At 45.1% G+C, this 19158-nt stretch overlaps 1 protein-coding gene across 2 annotated transcripts in view; it reads left to right on the forward strand.

Moving 5' to 3' along the window:
- Positions 1 to 18016: 18016 nt before the first annotated feature.
- The window catches only part of Tspan14 (tetraspanin 14), a 56436-nt gene continuing 55294 nt past the window's right edge, over positions 18017 to 19158 (forward strand). The window contains exon 1 of one of the 2 annotated variants that reach the window (XM_047553115.1): positions 18017 to 18191. The gene's annotated coding sequence lies outside the window, so the exon portion shown is untranslated. The remainder of the gene's footprint in view (positions 18192 to 19158) is intronic. The other variant, XM_047553116.1, reaches the window with a different exon arrangement.

A 19158-nucleotide genomic window follows, 5' to 3' on the forward strand; every position in this document is an offset into this window, starting at 1 on the left:
CTGTTGTTTGTTCCATTCTTTTAGTGTATGCTTGATAAGGGGCTGGTGGACAAAATAATTTATGCTAAAGGCTTAGTGGTTCTCAAGACTCCAATTCAGCAGCCTGGGGTAGGGCCTGAGTTTCCAAATTTCTAACAAGTTCCAGTTAATCTTGATATCTTGCTGGTTCATGCATCATACTTTGAGAAGCAAGGATCTGATGAGGACCCTACAAATCAAAGGCATTATCCTCTGTGGGCTTTGGGCTTGACGCTTCAGCAATCTTTACAAACATTAGCAGGTTTCCTTTTAATTTATTTGACAAAAGAATGGGAGATCCACAATACAAGCTATTGAGAGAATGTAAGACAATATCCTTACTATAAAGCCGGACAAATTTGGACATACAGTAGAATCACCTGGGGAGATTTTCAAAATCTTATACCCAGGACCACTAAATCAGAGTCTTTGGAATGGGACCCAGGCAACAATATTTCTTTAAGTTCCTGGGTGATTCTGATACGCAGTTAATGTTGAAAAGTGCTTGAAAAATTGAAAATCAGGAAGAACAGCAGTCACATCTCAAGAGCCCTTTCCCAGAACCAGGCTGCCTCTGGTCATCTCTGATCATTCAAGGAAAAAACTTCGGGTTGCAAGTGTCAGGGATGGTGTGGCCATGGAATGGGGAGGTGGGAATCCTACCTGGAGCTGAACATTCAAGGTGAAGAAAATTTAGACAGTAAATTGTAGAGATGGAAAATGGGGACAATTCTGGTAAGTTTTGTTTACATGATTCTATGTTCTTTCCCCAGTATACTGATTTCTCAAAAGCATGCCTATGCAGGGCTGGGAAGATAGCTTAGTTGGTAGAGTGCTTGCCTCGCAAGTACAAGGCCCTGGGTTCAATCCCCAGCACCCAAAGCACTGGGTTCAATCCACACACACACACAAAAAGCATGCCTGCGTCTATATTCTCTTTTTCCCAGAGTAAGGCATTCCATGTGATAGGGAGGCATTGGAGGGGTGGGACAAGCTATTGGAAAGAGGCTGTAGGGGGTTGTTGAGTATAGAGGATGGATGGGTATTTGTGAGTTTGTTTGGCAAGGGAAGGGAAAGAAAATTGGCTCCTTCTAATTTCATCTTTCAGATACTTTCTAGACTTTTTTAAAAATGTATTTATTTTGATTCATAATACACAAATGGGGTACAACTGTTGTTTCTCAGGTTGTACACAAAGCACAGTCGCACCATTTGTGTAATCATACATATACATAGGGCAATGAAGTCTGTCTCATTCTGTTTTTCCTTCCCCCATCCCTCTTTTTCCTCTATACAATCCATCCTTCCTCCATTCTTGCCTCCCTCCCACCCCATTATGTATCATCATCCACTTATCAGAGAGATCATTTGGCCTTTGGTTTTGGGGGATTGGCTTATCTCAGCATGATATTCTCCAGCTGCATCCATTTACCTGCAAATGCAATAATTTTATTTTTCTTTATGACTTGAGTAGTATTCCATTGTGTATACATACCACAGTTTCTTTATCCATTCATCAATCGAAGGGCATCTAGGTTGGTTCCACAATCTAGCTGGTGTGAATTAAGCAACTATGAACATTGAAGTGGCTTTATCACTGGGCAGAATTAATATTGTCCAAATGGCCACACTACCAAAAGTGCTATACAAATTCAATGTAATTCCAATTAAAATACCAATGATGTACCTCATAGAAATAGAGCAAGCAATCATGAAATTCATTTGGAAGAATAAGAGACCCCAAATAGCTAAAGCAATCCTTAGCAGAAAGACTGGAGCAGGGGATATCACAATCCCAAACCTTCAACTATACTACAGAGCAATAGTAACCAAATAGCATGGTATTGGTACCAAAAGAGACTGGCAGATCAATGGTACTGAATAGAGGACACAGAGACAAACCCACATAAATACAGTTTTCTCATAGTAGACAAAGGTGCCAAAATCATACAATGGAGAAAAGATAGCCTCTTCAACAAATGGTGCTGGGAAAACTGGAAATCCATATGCAACAAAATGAAGCTAAACCCCTATCTCTCACCCTTCACAAAACTCAAAATGAATCAAGGACCTCAGAATTAAACCAGAGACCCTGCACCCAATGGAAGAAAAAGTAGGTCCTAATCTTCATGTCGACTTAGGACCAGACTTCCTTAACGTGACTCTCAAAGCACAAGAAATAAAAGCAGGAATCAATAAATGGAATGGATTCAAACTTTCTAGGTTTAAAGAATAAGAGTGTGGGACTGGGGTGTAGCTCGCTTACCTTGTATAGCTGAGACCCTGGGTTTAATCCCTAAGAATGTGCTTGTGTGCATGTGTGCATGTGTACGCGCACACACAAACACTTTTTTAAAAAAATTTACTTATTTTTTGGTGCTGGGAATTGAACCCAGGGCCTCATGCATGCTAGGCAAGGACTCTACCACTGAGCCTCAAATTTGTTTGTTTTTGAAGTTTTATCAGAAAAGATGGTAGTGGAATCTCTGAATTTAGGCAGGGGATCTGGAACATGCTCCTTCCTGGGAATATCAAGTCCACTTCCATGTTGCATGGTGGTCAGAGCTGACCAAACACACTTTAGAGGAAGGAGTCAGCATTTTCCACAGTGCAGTGAGGGCTCAGGGAGTGGCAGCATAAGATGACATCTGAGCTGACACCTGAAGGAAGTAAGAAGTTGGTCTTACAGATATTGGAGAAAGCCTTCCAGGCAGAGGAAACCACAGGTACAAAGGCCAGAGGAGGGAATGGGATTGCCGTGTTCAATGGAGAGTTAAGAAAGCAAGATGAGCCAAGTGATGCATGGACAGTGGCAAGAGAGAAAGGCAGAGGTGGTGAGATGTTTGGAATGCAGGCTATGTGGTTCCAGCAGTCCCAGGTAAGAACTTATAAATTTTATTGAGATATGAGAGATTTTACTGAGATTGGAGAGTATTAAGAAGAGTGGCACAATCTGCTTTTTATTTTTCTTGCTTCTTGGACAGAATAGATTTTTGAGGATAAAAGGTGACAGCAGTGAGACCACTTAGAGCTATTGTAATGATTCAAGCAAGAGATAATGGTGGAAGGAACCAGGTGGGAGCAGGGAGACCCGAGAAGTGTCAGATGCTGACTGTACCTGAAGGAAGAGCTAAGAGGATTCCTGAACCATTGGATGTGGAATGTGAGAGCAGGATCAAGGATGACTTCACCATTTTGGGCCTGAACAACTAACTGCATGTGAATTTTGCATTAAAGAAGAGCAGAAGATGATGAGGTAGTGGGAAATTTTAGTGGGCTACAGCAGTTTCAAGGAATGAACTAGAGGTCTCAGCTTGGATGCATTGAAACAATGCTAAGGAAAACGGCCAGCTCCCGAATGTGCATTCAATAGGATACAATTTACATATGTTTTTAAGACATGGAAACAGCATTGTTTAGGGAGGTGTGTGTGTCTAAAATCCCTAAATCTCACACGTATATGAGATGGAAGTATAAAGACCAAGTATGGAGGGGCTGGGGTTGTGGCTCAGTGGTAGAATGCTTGTCTAGCATGTGTTAGGCACTGGGTTTGATTCTCAGCTCTGCATATAAATGAGTAAATAATATAAAGGTCCATCAACAACTAATAAAAACATTTTTAAAAAGACAAGTATGGAAGGATAAATGATGTGCAGCCTAGGTCGAGCACCACCTGGGAGCTTCACACTTTTAACAATCCCATTGTTCAAGCCAGAGCCTATTCCAGTTAAAGCAGAATCTCTAGGGAGGGACCCAGGACTAATATATTTTTAAAAACTCCCTAAGGGATTCTAGTATGTGGGCAAGGTGGAAAACCACTGCCTTAAAATAAGAAACAGTTGTGAAATCTTTTGAGAAGCAAAAGGAATTTTCCCCTTTTATATCAAAATCTTGGTCAGTATCTGTTTTGGATTTAGGCAAGCGACACCCATGCCCTAATTTCCATGATGTTCATCCAGGAAACATGAGTAAACACTCCCTGGGGGCAGCTGAGCCCAAACTGGCCTTCCAACATCACTTTCCAGTAAAAGGGACTCCTTAGAGAAATGGTTGATTGCAGACTTGGGCAGAACATGTACAAGATGAGTCTGTAACATCTTGTCACATCAGATATCAAACAGCCTCTCAAAGACCACTGAGCACTTGTAGAAAGGGCAGATTCAAGAGACAAAAGAGGTTCTTACTGGGCAAGAATGGGATGGTTGAGCATTGATGAGCATAACTGCGGTGAGTTAAAATACATCGGATCTACAGAAATCCATGAATTTGATGATCCTTTTAAAAAGAAAAATCCTTAAGTTAATAACTCATTTTGAAACCTAGCAAATAAATAAGATTTACCCTGCCTTTGCTACTGAAAAGTAACCAAGAGTTGTTAATAGAAGTTTCTCACTACAGTAGTATTATCCCAGGTCCAGCAATATTATATTAGAGGGGTAGTTGCCAAGGGGCAACCAGCGAGAGAGGCCCGAGAACCTGAAAATGCCTCTCTTGAAAGTGTTCAAAGAGCAACTCCATGCAGGGCTCTGCACTCTCTATCAGTAAGACCTGCTGGTACCACTTCCTACTCAAAATATTCCCCAGCACAGATGAAGTCAGTAAAAATCTGGATCCTAGCTTTTCACTTTAAGAGGGGGAAAGTGTTCTCAGAGAATGAAGTTTCAAAACTCAGAGTTAGCTGGATGTGTTGGCACATGCCTAAAATCCTGGCAACTCGGGAGACTGAGGCAGGAGGATCACAAGTTTGAGTTTGAGGCCAGCTTCTGCAATTTAGTGAGACCTGTCTCAAAATTTTAAAAAGTGGAGGGGAGCTATGGATGTGACTCAGTGGGTAAGTGCCCCTGGGTTCAATTCCCAGTACTAAGAAAATAAACTAAAAAATAAAAAAATTCAAAAGCTGGCCGGGAGCAACTTATGTGATAGAGGGTAAAGAGTTCTGAGGTAAGCTTTCAGATTTGGGCCACCTCTTTGCCATGAAACCTTATGCTGGTGGCTTCCTCTCTGGGTGTTTGTCTCCATCTGTATCATGCAGGAGGTTCTAGATTTGGTAGCTATGGGAACTATGTATCCTTCATTAGGGCCAAACCTGGAGTCTAGGTCTTTGTTCATATCCAGTGCTGTTACTAATCCCATCCTCTTTCCTCTTTTTTTTTTTTGTTTTGTTTTGTTTTGTTTGGTGGAACTGGTGATTGAACCTAGGTGCACTCTACCACTGAGCACATCCCCAGTCCTCTTCATATTTACTTTGAGACAGGGTCTCACTAATTTGATGGGGCTGGCCTTGAACTTGTATCCTCCTGCCTCAGCCTCCTGAGTATAGCTACTGGTATGCACTACCATGCCCACGAACCCCATCCTCTTTGGATCAGTGGACTGGACAGTCCAAGAAAATAGAAATGTTGATCTTAGTCAGGTGTGATGGCAGACACCTATAATTGATGCATTGAGATTGCACTGAGACAAACCTCTCCTTCCAGACCCAGGATGGTCGTTGAGTATAAAAAATGGACTAGATTTGCTGAAGAGGATATTTGAGTCAAGGAGGTGGATGGACTTTAGGACAATTCTCCAAGTAGCCTTGGATAGATTCAGTTCTCTCTACTTGTAGTTCTCAAAATAACTGTGGAATGTACTGGGATCGTAGCATCTTGAGAGGAGGAACTGGCCACAACAGACTGGGCTTTGTTCCTATCACCCCTAAGGATGTTAGGGGAAAATTGCTTCCAGCCAACATAGCTTCTCCCCACAATCCAAGTACTGGGGATTGATCCAAGAGGCATTCTATTACCCACAGGGTCTCACTAAGTTGCCCAGGCAGGCCTTGAGCTTGCAGTCCTCCTGCCTCAGCCTTCTGGTTAGCTGGGATTACAGGCATGCACCACTACATCTGGTTGATAATAGCTGTTCTACTGGGGTAAAGTGATATTGCAAAAGAACTACCATGTGGTACAGCTATACCACTCCTGAGTATAAGCCTGAAGGATTTAAGCACAACATATGCTTGTGTAGAAATGTCACAGAGAAACCCATTAATTCACACAATTAATATGACAATATTTATAACTTAAAAACACTACCATTTGTATTAGCGTATCAAAAAAGAAATGTAGATACAAGATCTATATGCAGAAAACTATAACACTTTCATCAAGGAAATCAAAGAACTGACTAAATGGAGAGATATTCCATATTCATGGATAGGAAGACCCAATGTTGTTAAGATGTCAGTTCTTCCCAACTTGATCTATAGATAGATACAATTCCAATCAAAATCTCAGAAAGTCATCTTATGGATATCATCAAACTGATTCTAAAGTTTGTATGAAGGGACAAAAGTCCCAGAAGAGTCAACACAATATTGAGTGAAAATACAAAGTTGGAGTACTGATGCTACCTAACTTTCAGACAGTATAATGCTATAGTAATCAATACAGTTTGTATTGACAAAAGAATAGGAAAATAGATCATTGAAACAGAACAGAGCCCAGAAATAGACCTCACATAATTATAGTCAACTGAGCTGGGCATGGTGGTACATGCCAGGAATCTCAGATACTTGGAAAACTGAGGCAGGAGAGTCCAAAGTTGGGAGACAGCCTGGAAGATTTATCAAGATCCTGTATCAAGAAAAAAAAGGGGGGGGATTTGGGGGATGGGGGCTGGAGATATAGCTCAGAGTAGAGTACTTGCCTAGCATAAGTGAGGTCCTGGGTACTGATCCTCAAAGAAAAAAAAAAAAAAAAGACCAAAGACATGCACAGACACCTCAACAAAGAAAATATACAGATGACAAGCAAATCAAAAGATGTTGCACATAATATGTCATTATCAAGAAAATGTGAATCAAAATAACAATAAGATACTACACAATTAGAGTGGCCAAAATCCATAACACTGGCAATAAAAATGCTGCCAAGGCACTAATTTCAGTGTCTTAGGAGGCTGAGGCAGGAGAATCACAAGTTCAATGCCAGCATCAGGAACTTAGGCCCTAAGCAACTCAGCGAAATCCTGTGTCTAAATAAAATGTAAAAAAGGGCTATGAAATGTGTCTCAGACGTTAAGTGACCCTGGGTTCAATCTCCAGTACAAAAAACAAAAAATGCTGCCAAGGATGTGGGTCAGCAACAACTCCTATTGCTGGTGGGAATGCCAAATGGTACAACCACTTTGGAAGATAACTCAGCACTTTATTTGGTACTGGGTATTGAACCCCAGGGTGATTTATCACTAAGCTACATACCCAACTCCATCCCCTTTTCAAAAATTGTTTTGAGATAGGGTCTTGCTAATTTGCTTAAGTTGACCTTGAACTAGTGATCCTCCTGCCTCAGCCTCCCCAGTAGCTGGGATTCAGGTGTTTGCTACCATGCCAGGCGGTTTAAGACTTTATTACAAAACTAAACATAACCCTTTGCATATGTTCCAGCAATTGTAGTCCTTGGTATTTACCTCAAAGAGGTTAAAACTATCCATACAAAAATCTGTACATAGATGTTTTTAGCAGCTTTTATCATAATTGCCAAAACTTGACAGCAACCAAAATGTCCTTCAATAGGTGAATGAATAAATAAACTATGGTATATCCAGAAAATGGAATATCAGTCAACATTAAAAATAAATGGAAAAAAAAAAAGGAAATGAGCTATTAAGCCATGAGAAGACACAGAGGAAACTTAAATGTATATCACTAAGTGAAAGAAGTCAATGTGAAAAGGCTTCATGCTGTGACTCCAACTATATGACATTCTGGAAAAGGCAAAAGTATGTAGACAGCAAAAAGATTGGTGACTGCTAAGGGTTGGGGGAGGGAATGCTAAATAGATAGGGCATGGAAGATTTTTAGGATGGTGAAATGAATCTGTTATACTTTAATGATAGATACACTCATTAAATATTTCCAACCTACAGAAGGTTCAAACCACTGATAGGGTTTGGATTGTAAATGTTTCCCAAAAGTTCATGTCCTCAGTTAATAGAATTATTGGGAGGTGACAGAAACTTTAGGAGGTAAAACCTAGTTGGAGGGAGTTAGGTCACTGAGGGCATGTCCTTGAATGGGATATTAGGATCCTGGCCCCTTCACCCTGCTTCCTGGCCACCATGAAGTGAGTAGCTTTGCTCTACCATGATGTTCTGCCTCACCAAAGGCCCAAAGCAATGGAACCAAGAAACCATGGACTGAAACCTCAGAAACTATGAGCCAAAATGAATCCTTCCTCCTCTAAAGTTGTTTTTCTCAGGTATTTTGTCATAGCAAGAGGAAGTTGACTACTATAAACACTAAGACTAGTATAAATATGGACTTTGGGGGATTACTATGTGTCGATATAGGTTCAATTATAATGACTATACCAGGTAGGTAGGGGATGTTGATAACGGGGGAGGCTGAGCAGGTGTGGGTTAGGGAATATGGGAAATCTTTGTACCTTCCATTTAATATTACCATGAACCTAAAACTACTTTAAAAAGTAAATACAAATATATTAAAAATGAAAAATACAAATAAATTAAATGCCAGTATACAAGAAAAATACAAATATATTAAATGCCAGTATATTTGGGACTCTTGTTTTTTGAAATGGGGGTCTTATTATGTTGTCCAGGCTGTCATGAACTTCTAGGTTCAAGTGATCCTCCTGCCTCGGCCTGTTGTGTAGCTAGGACTACAGGTGCACACCACCAAACCCAGTTAATCAATATATTTGTAACACAAACCAAAATAAACTGGCAAGTGAAAATATATTGGTAAATGAAAAACCAAGGCATACAGAATCCCATTTAATCTGTGACCATCTATCTATATGTGTATTTGTTTAGATCTAACAAGATAGATATTTATTTCCGTGTAATGTAATAGTCTATACCTAAGCTATCCAAGGCTGGGCTGGTGGCTCCACTGGGTCAGAGGTCAGTTTTTTTCTGAATTGTTACTCTATCATCCTAGTGCAATGCCTTCATATTCCAAGAAGGTACCCACTAGTTCACCAGAGCTGATGGGGAGGACACGTAGAGGTCACACTGCTTTCCCTTAATGCACAGCGTGGAAATAGCACACCTCACATTTGCTCACATCCTACTGGCCAAGACTTAGGGCTGCTCTTATCTACAAGACATACTGGGAAATGTAATCGTTCTTTCCTTCTTTCATTTTTTTTCCTTTCTTCCTTTTTTTTTTTTTGGTGATGCTGGAGATCAAACCCCCAGCCTCTGAGCTATACTCCCAGCTCTGGAAATGTGGTCTCTCTCATAGATGGCTTTATACCCAATCAAAAGTCAGTGGTTTTATCCCCACCCCTGAAAAAGAATGGATTTGGGAGAAAATCCAAGTGTCTGCCCTAACATATGTCTGCCCTAACATGAAACCCTGGTAACAGCATTTGACTCTAAAAGCAGGGTAAAAGTGATTGAGGACATAAGGTAGGAGGAGAATGTCCTATTTAATACCTTTTTGAATTTTTATAATTTGTTCCATGTGAATGTATTAACTAATCCAACATTTTAAAAAAAGGTTATATAAATGGCACCCTACCATGTTCTTAGTGAACCTTCTTAGCTGGTTCACTGACAGAAGTTTGTGTACCCGCCCCCTCAGAGAAGGTCACAGGTAAATGTGGTGTGGAAACTCAGGCCACATTGAGCTGCAGAAAATCCATATGGTTTGAGGAGCTGGGGAAGCCCCATAGGCCTATATGGGCTTCTCCATATAGAAGCCTGGAAAAGAACACAAATCCAGATAAGTGCCCTGGGAACGCTAATTCCCTCCTGACTGGGCCAGGTCTGATTAGAGGAGAGGAAGCCTATTCTTTTGCCAGGCTCTTGTCCCAGCATGGCTGCTGAGGAGAGGGAGGAGGGCGCCAGTGCCCTCTGGCCAGGAGAGACTGGGAGTGGGCCCTGGAGGTGTAGGTGTAGGCAGCTTCTAGGGCAGATGCTGCTGCTTGCCCTTTGAAGCAGAAAGCCTTTGAAGACTCTGCCAGGCAGAGGCCAAGCTGCCCTTATCTGACTCTCATCTCTCCCCCATCCTTCATGACTCATGAGAACCTTGGAACAAACTTCAGGCCTGCGTGGGTGAGAGTTGGGAGGCTACCAGCAGCGAGCCCCTCATCCTAGTGCGGAAGGGCAACCCCTTCTACTGGCCCCTGCTGGTCTGTGAGACAGATCACAGGAAAGAAACTCTTATACCCCCTGGTGTACAGACAGCTCAGACCCTGTTACCTAGACTGGCTCCCAGTACCCTCCAGGGTGCTCTGCAGTTGTTATTTAGTGCCCAGGGGTCTCCGTGCACAGAGTTTTCCAATTCCACATTTTGTATAATGTCCAATGAAAGAAAACTGAAACTGTTAACATTCCTTTATATATTTGCATACTACTTCTACAATTAATAAGACAAATTGTTATAATTTTAACAGAATAGATTTTCCCTGAACATTCAGTTACACTCTTCCTGATTCTAATGACTCAGTCTCATAAATGTTTTTAACACATTTAAATATTGACAAATAATAAAATAACCATTACAAAACTGGACCTGTAAATATATACTAACTCTGCTTTTGATGCTAGTGAGTGGATCTAAATTTGCTTCTTTATTATTTGCAATCAGCAGCTGAAGCATCCGGCAGGATAGATATATGCTTGTATGTTGCTCATCACTGCCCTCTCCTGGTAACCTGAGGGAGTTGGCCAGGTCATGCCTCACCCAGACTCACCAGGTTCTGAACCTCAAACTCCCCACCCTGGGCATAGTGACTGGACTAGAGGTGGGCTCTCGACTGTACAATAGGCCCTCATGGGCTGGCCATGGACTTTCAAGACTTACAAAAAAGTTCTGTCCAAGAAGGGATGCAAGTATTGCCAGCTGAACAGAGCAATCATCTGCGGGTTTAGGGGGTGTCTGAATATGCATCTCAGAGAAAGGCTGGGCAGAAACCAAAGATTCACAGAGCAGCCAGTGAGCAGAAATCTGGCATGAGCCCTTGAGGGTTTGCTGGGATCAGAAGCTGCTGGGGCAGTAGAAACAGAGACACCAGTGTCAGGGCGCAAATGGGGAGTGTGTGACATGGGGACAATACTAGATTCTGACCCCTGCAGGCCTGCTTTACAAAGGACATTGAGGAGGGGCTGTGCTGGGTGACTTTCTCTTTCCCTGACTTCATATAGGCAGAGGGAATGGGCAAAAGGTGTTCTAAGCCATGGCAACAGCATGGGCAAGGGGTTAAGTGCATAGGAAATAGAAGTTGACTCAGAAATGCATGTGCAGGAAGGGAGGGAAGCAGGGCTGGAAAGAGACAGGAACCGAACTATGAGACCTCAATTAATCCCATGGGAGTTCTAAGCTGGAATGACCCATTCCAAAAGAGGCAAGGAAGCTCTGTGACTCGCTCTCTTTTACCACTTAGTGGATATAGCTGCCCCCCCTACCACATACACACACACACACTGGGGATAAGACACAGCCTTGGGGTGGGGCAAAGCTTTGGCACCTTCCTTCCACCAGGGGCATTCCAAGTGAATGATCAAATTCAAACCCTCCATCCTGACTGTGTGGCCACTACATGGAGGAGACAGACTGGGTCACTGAGTGTAAGGGAGGCCTGTGGTCAGAATGTGGTTGCAGCAGTTCATTCAGAGGCTGGGCCGGGTCAGCCTCTGTAGAACACAGGAAGGGGTTGGTATTCAGGATGAACTTCTAAGGGTTTGGGGAGGGAGACTGGCAGGATCAGATTTTTGTTCTAGAGTCAGGAAGCAGATAATTGGGACCACAGGAGAGAGATTAAGTCTGGTGATAAATACATCGTATGGCCAAATGCATACAGGATATCTAAAGACACAGGAGTGATTGGGACTGCAGAGAACCTGTGAAGATGGGGTGAGGTACTTAGCCCAGAGTCTGAAAAGAGTGGTAACATGTACAGGAAGTGGGAAAGAAACCTGAGGAGCTGCTGGATGTGCACTACATGGTCCTGAGTGGGAAGTAAAAGAGAACAAGTGCTCCAGGAGGAAGGAGACAGAAGCAGTGCCACGAAAGGACAGCAAAATTGTCCCCTCCTTTTCTAGCATGTATGAGCCCATCTGCCCGCAACACATGCCCAGAGCAGCAGCTTGATAAACTCAGGGATTCTATGGACTGCCCCTAGGTGGCAGTGTGTGCACATGCAGCAGCTGTTATGCAAGGGTCCCCAAGGACAGCCAGATTTTCCCATGGGGGGATCAGCTAAAAGGCCAGAAGTTGCAGAAGTTGTGAGAGGACAGAAAGGGATACCTGTGATGCCTGAAGTACCCACCTGTGCTCTTCTCTGCTTCATGTAAGTCCAGGTGCACCTCTGTCTCCTGCTTCTGGGGATGGAAACATGAGGGTATTTCTGGGCCTCTCTTGGCAGGGTCTGAATCGGGAGGTCCCAGAGTCTGTGAGATTGAGACAAACAGGGGTTTCAAGTCTGGATTTGAAGATGATCGTCTTCCTCCTACCACTTGTGGGCTGGGTGACTCCTTCTGAGTTTAGTTAACTAACTCAGAGCTTTGTGAATGTCAGTTCACATGAGATTTCAGACATAACACTCTTTTAACACTCAGTGGCTCTCACATCTGCATACATCCCATAGTTCCCTGAGTGGACATGAGCAACTCTCACCCCTGAGTGGACATAGCTTGTGCAGAGTTGGGGTTTGGCTCAGGCAGTCTGATTTTCAGGTCTTGTTCTTGACCTCTATGCTCTGCTCTCTCCCTTTGATGTCTTATCTAGCCACCTGGGGTTTCCTTTTTTGGCAAAACCATTTCCTCTCACATGGAATAACTATACCATGATTGAATTAGGGGTGGTAGGATGTTGTGTGTGTGGGGGTGACACCTATCAAACTACCTACTTCTCTCCCTAACTCCAGTTTGTGGATGGCACAACCTTGGTCAGAGATATGATGGGACTACTTATTACCACCATCTGCTGACAGTTTTAGCCTCTATCACTGAAGAGTGCACCTCTGTGTCTTGTGCTCACACATGCTCTCCTATCTCAAATCTTAATCCTGTCTTGCAGGGAATGCCAACTGAGGGCATAGGTCACAGAGTGTAGAATGCAGATTCTAACAGGAATAAGAAGTACTTGGAAATTTACAGAGTCTTTAAAATAGTTCATTCTAGGAATGTAGCTCAGTGATAGAGTACCACTGGGCTCAGTACCCCCTACTGCAAAAAAGAAAAAAAAATCATAATGTAATACATAGGCAGGCATTGGATTACAGGACAAGAAATCAATTTCTTTTTTATTCTTTCTCCCTTAGGGCTTCCCTGACCTCTTTTTAAAGAAAGGAAACATCAATTCAAAATTGACCTTGGAGTGAAAGGTCTGCCAAAGATGTTGGCACCTGGATGGTTGTAATTGCCTATACCTCAAGTCCTGCCGTACATTGATAAGGTGACCCATCCTCAAACTGTCTTCTTGGCCCTGACCTTCTCACCCTAAGTAAGGGCCACTGACTTACTTCTTTACTCCACGTGGTCGCCCTCTCTCATGGATACATCCCTCTGTCTGGCACAACCTTGTGCCATACAGTCTTCTCACTCACTCAGGGCCTTCTAGCCCCTCTGCCATCATCTCCTTCCTACCAGCCAAGGCCTGTCATACAGCACCTCAATGTTCTTACCAGTATCCTTGAATCCTCTTCACTATTGTTTTTCTCTCATGCCTTCTGGCAAATCCCCAAACCTTGCTCAACTCTAGATCCTAGAAAAAGAATTGTGACTATCCACTTCTCTCCATTCTGCCTCATCTTCGTCCTGGACCATTGCAACAGCTCTCTATTGAATTGTTTTTCTTTTATGACCATAAGCTGACTGAGGCTGAAACCTGCCCAATGAGGAGAGCCAGAACAGACCAGCCAAGTGGATCTGGGACCTGAATGCGACCAGCCTGCTCTTCTCAGTATGTCATGGCAGTTATTTTAAATACCTACAGCAACCAACAACAACAAAGCCCATTTGGGTAAAGCATGTAATTGGGTCACTGTTATAAGAACTATACACAATTCCTACTTGATACAAAACCCGCAATTTTATGGCTTTTGCTTAGATGTCTCTCCTGAACACAATCTCAAATTGGACCTAAGCCTTCTGTTCAGAGGCACTTCAAATGGAAGAGGCCTAAATCATCAACTCTCTTCAGATACACACATACACAGGACCACTGAGTTCCTTGTCTCAGTAAATAGCACTGCTGTTCTTTCAATCAGAATACCATGTCTCCTATTTCCTCATTTTCCCATTCAACTCCTCATCCTCAGTTCTATATCCAAGAAGCATCCAGACACTGTCCACCTCTCTCCATTCTGCCTCATCTGTACTGAATAATTGCAACAGGTTCCTTTATGACCTTCTTCCCCCTTTAATCTTGCTTCTTCCAACCCACTCTTCTGACTGCTCTTAGGAATCTTCTAAAGCACAAACATGACAATGTCATTGTTCTGCCTGAAACCTTTCAGTGGTTGCCTACAACCTGCTACAGAAGACTCTGCCGGGAATTATGATATTGGTTCTGCACACACCATCCCTTCTTCTAGCATAGGCCTTGCGCTATGGGCATGTGACCCAGTCCTGGCCCAATTATGGGTATCCCATCTCCCTTACCACAGTGATTGGTCCAGGAGTGGGCATATGACAAGAGCTGGACCAATTAGAATCCTTTCTTGGAATTTGTCCGTTTCAAGCTAGAGTATAGAATTTTTCATGGTCATATATTTCTGAAATGGCAAACTTTGAGAACTAAGAGAGAGGGGCAGGGGCTCCTGGTCTGGGAAGCCCCTAGTCTCAGCCATGAGTTTTCAGAGTAACTCTGGTTTCAGGTTCTCCTTTCGATTCTGAGTGACCTGAATTTCCTTCCAGTAATCTCTCCCCTCCCCATTTTCCGATATTGGTTTAAGTAGAGATCTCTTGTTTCCGACTAATTATTTCCTGACTATTGTGAAGAGCCTTGGCAGCCTGACCTTATTAAGACATCATTACCAGGTAACAGAGTTCTTCACAGCTTACTTAGTGTTTTTCAGTTTTACAAACTTTATCTCGCTTGACACTTTTTTTTTTGGCGGTGGGGGTGGGGAATCAAATCCAGGACCTTGTGCGTGCTAGGCAAGTGCTGTACCACTCCTACACCCCTAGTCAGTTTGTGCAATGAGCTTGTGATGTGGACATTACTAAGACCTTGACAGGTAAGAATGTTAGTACTCAGATGTAACATGGTTTGCACAAGATGAGAAAGCTATGAATTAGGAGAGTTGGTCACCAAATCCCTCTTCTCTTCAAGGTCCCCCGTGCCTGCCCCTTGCCTGTGCACATAATTGTACAACCCAGAATGGGCAAGAGCAGCTTTAGGACAAAGGACTATGGAGGAAGTCAGAGGAAGACGAAAACCAAGTTCTTCCACTCAAACTTTAATTGATAGCTACTTCAGGAAAAGAAACTCTCAGCTTCTTTGCTTCCCTTTTTCCTTCACCATTCCTTGTTCCCACAATCCATACTCCAGGCTTGTAGTCTGTACTTTAATTCAGCTACATTTTTGGCAATTACAGTCCTAGGGACTAGAAGGCAAAGGAAATTACTGGTTACAATACAGCCCTTCTATGAGTTGGGGCTGTCTGTATCCTAACTCTTTTCTTTTTTAATAAAGGAAAATAAGACATGTTCTGCATGGAGTTTCTCGGCTGCTCTCAAAAGCAACCCATGTTGCTGTCAAAATGGGAATACTAGCTGGGTAGCTGGAATGGCAGGGGAGTGTCAGATGTGAGCGTCCAGTGAGACCTGCTGGGGACTGGGGTAGGCTGAGGTGGGATAGGACATCCTGGCTCTGTGGGGATCCCCTCTTAACACCCTGCAACAGTGTGTTCAACCTGTCCAAAAAGAAAATATGTCTCAGAGGCTGCTCAGATTGGCAGAATCATCAATATCACCCTGTTCCACGGTTCACAAAGTTGGCTTCACCCTCCCCTTCCTCCTTGTTCTGTGCTCATGACCTTCATATCTGAGATTAGGCAGACATCATCAGGTATGAACGGTCATCTTCTCTTCACTGGAAATATCTCAGCCTCCATGCCCTTAATCATTGTGGCAGTCTCCCTCCATCAGAGGTGACCTTTTCATCAGTGTCCATATCCCATCTTCTTTTGCCTGCTCTTCAGAATCACTGCTCCTTCCATCTCTCCCAGATCATTCCTATCACTGTGCAAACCTGCTCTACTATCATCTATATTTTAACAAACCTCTCTATAGTCTAATAAAAGTCAAAATTAGATGTGATCATGGGCACCGGAAAATAGAAGATTAAACATATATAAAGTCAATAGGTAGGTAGCTGGGTAGGTGTGGTGACTCCCTAAATATCAGGAATACATATTTATTCTCACTCTTATATAATATCCTCAATACATGGCTTCCACTACAGATTCCATATGGTTACTGGAGCTCCAACTGTGTATTCATATATTCCAGTGAGGAAGAAAGAACAATGACTGAGGCAAGAACACTATTTCCTTTAAAGCTAATTTAAAATTTGCACATGATCAGCCCTACATCCTGTTGGTTGGAACTGAGTCACAGGATCATTCATAATAGTAGGACAGGCTGAGAAACTCTATTTTGAAGGGAAAGGAAGAGAATGACTATCAGGGTCATCCAGCAATTTCCACATCAAAAGGGATGTGCCCACATCCCTTTTGAGATGCCCTCCTTTCCTATTAGGTCGTCCATATATAATAGCTCTACTGTGGTCAAGCTTCCATCCCCTCTACTTCAGGAACACTGCATCCCCAGCATGAAAAGGGCCCAGCATACATCAGGCCCTCAATCAAGCACTTACTGTCTGCTGAAGGTGAATGAATGTAAGGTCAGGTTCCCATGGAGGTCCCTGAACTACCTAGAGTATCACAGGGATAGGTTGCATCCCCTTGGTGAAACAGCAATAACTAAAATGGACTGAACAGATACCATTTCAAGTTTCTCTTGCCCTCTTTTTTGTTTTGTTTTGTTTTTTTGGTAGGGTTGGGAATTGAATGCAGGGCCTCCTCCCACTTGCTATGCAAGTGCTCTACCACTAAGCTTTATGTTCAGTCCTTTTACCTTGAGACAATCTCACTAAATTGCCTAGGCTAGCCTATAACTTTTGATCCTCCTGCTTCAACCTCCCAAATAGCTGGGATTACAGGTGTGCATCATTGTGCCCTCAGCCCAGTAAGATTCCTGTTAAGCACTGCCCAGCAACAGAGCAGACTACCTGATCTTCAGTTCCCTTTCTGAGTTTAAGCAACAGTAGTGTGCCTGCTTCACTTTGCTAGGAAGGTCAGCCTTTTCATCACGGGATCCCTGCTAGCAGCGTGGATACCCCTGCACACCTGTCTGTACTTCGGGCCTTCCATACCGCCAAGAATCATCCCAGCCATCTCCTCAGCATAAAGGTCGGAACAAATCTCAGCAGGAGATCCAAAGAAAGCTTGGTATTTTTAGCATCAAGGCTGGAAGGAGCGAGTCCTTACTGTTCCGTAGGCAAAGAAAAATTTTAATTTATCACCTCTTCTTTTACAGACTACCACCACTTCGGGTTTCCAAGGCCTTCCATCTTCAAAATAGCCATTTTCCTAATCCTTCTCCCACCTCCTCTCAGTCACCCTTAACATCCCTTGAGATGTGGCCTCCTAAGCTCGCGTTTCTCGGCTGGGGCCAAGTATGGGGCAAGGCCGGAGGGGCTTTCGCGCAGCTTATCTCTAGCGCTCGCGGTGGCCACAATTGCCTGGCCGGTGTCCAGGCTCCGCCTGCGCCGCGCACCCACAGCTAGGGCAAGGACCAGGGCCGACCCCAGCCTCGGGCACCGCCCAGAGCGGGACAAAGGGGCGGGTCGGTGATCGGCCTCTCAGCCTACGGTGCCTCGGAAGCTGGAAGGCGGGGCGGGGCGCGGCAGGGGCGGGGCGATCCGCAGCGGGCGGGGCGGGGCGGGGCCATGCGCGGGGCCGCACCGGGCGGCGCAGGGAAGCGGCGCCCCTTCCTCTGCCGCCGCCAGGCGCCGCGCCCCCGGCCACGCCCCTCCGCGCCCCGCCCCCGCCGCTCGGACGGCCCGAGTCGCGCCCTCCCGCCTGGCGCTGCCGAACTTGCTCTAACTTCCTCGGCCGACCGGGCCGCGTCGCCGCCGCCGCGCCCGGGTGAGTAGCGCGCGGAGCCCTAGCTGGAGCGTCGGGCCCTGCCCCGCTTATTGTCTGGAGCCGACCCCCCCAGCGAGCGTCCCCGGGGACAGGGACTGCTCCCAGGTTCCCGCTCAGTCCCTCAGACTGCCTCCTCGCCTGCCCGGGGGCGGCCCTGCGGGCGGCGCTGGCTTTGTCTGCCGGGATCGCCTGCGAGAGATTGGAGGCCGCGGCCCGGACCCTGCGGAGCCGAACTCAGGCGCCGGGCGGAGTGAGAGGCGCGGCGGCCATCCGGCTGACTCAGTCGCCCTCGCCTCCTCCGCGTCCCCTGGGACGGGTGGGGGTGGGAGCACCCTGCGAGGGAGGGGCTGGATCCCCGCCGCCGCTCAGGGCTCTGCTCTCGTCCCCAGCAGCGAGCCCCGGAGTGGGCGCTCCCTTCGGCTTCATAGCCATCCCTCGACCCCCCAGAGCTAGGGGTCAGGGTTGGAGGTGGAGGGGTGGGCACAGGCTAGTGAGGGCCACCCCCTCCCCCCACCGGGCGGTGGTGTTCTCCAAGTAGCGCACGCGACTGTGCGTTCCCCTTTGCCTGGCTCGGGCTTGGGGCGGCCGGAGTTTGTGTAGGTGGAGACGCAGCTTCTCCGTGTTTGGTCGTGAGGGGTTAAGCTTGGAAGCAGAGTCCGACCCCTGACCTAGCCTGAGCGTTGGTCGTGCTGCCTTTGTGGCTTGTCCCAGGTTGCTGCTCCCGACCCCCTGTCCCCGTTGTGGAGGGTAGGGAGTGTGTGTGTGTAGGGACGTTGAAGCCGGGACCACTTGAACGTGTGTCTTGGGAACTTAAAATTGGTCTCCTTAGAAAGTCGGAGTTTGGGGAAGTCATCAGCCCGTTGGTAACCTGGCGCTGGCCACTGAGCAGTGGTAAGTGCTTAGTAACTGTGCCTGGACGCTGGTGTCTGAGAACTTCATGTCAGAGAGTGTAGAGCTTTGAATTGGA

The sequence above is a fragment of the Sciurus carolinensis genome, chromosome 5 (assembly GCF_902686445.1).
Source record: "Sciurus carolinensis chromosome 5, mSciCar1.2, whole genome shotgun sequence".
NCBI lineage: Eukaryota > Metazoa > Chordata > Mammalia > Rodentia > Sciuridae > Sciurus > Sciurus carolinensis.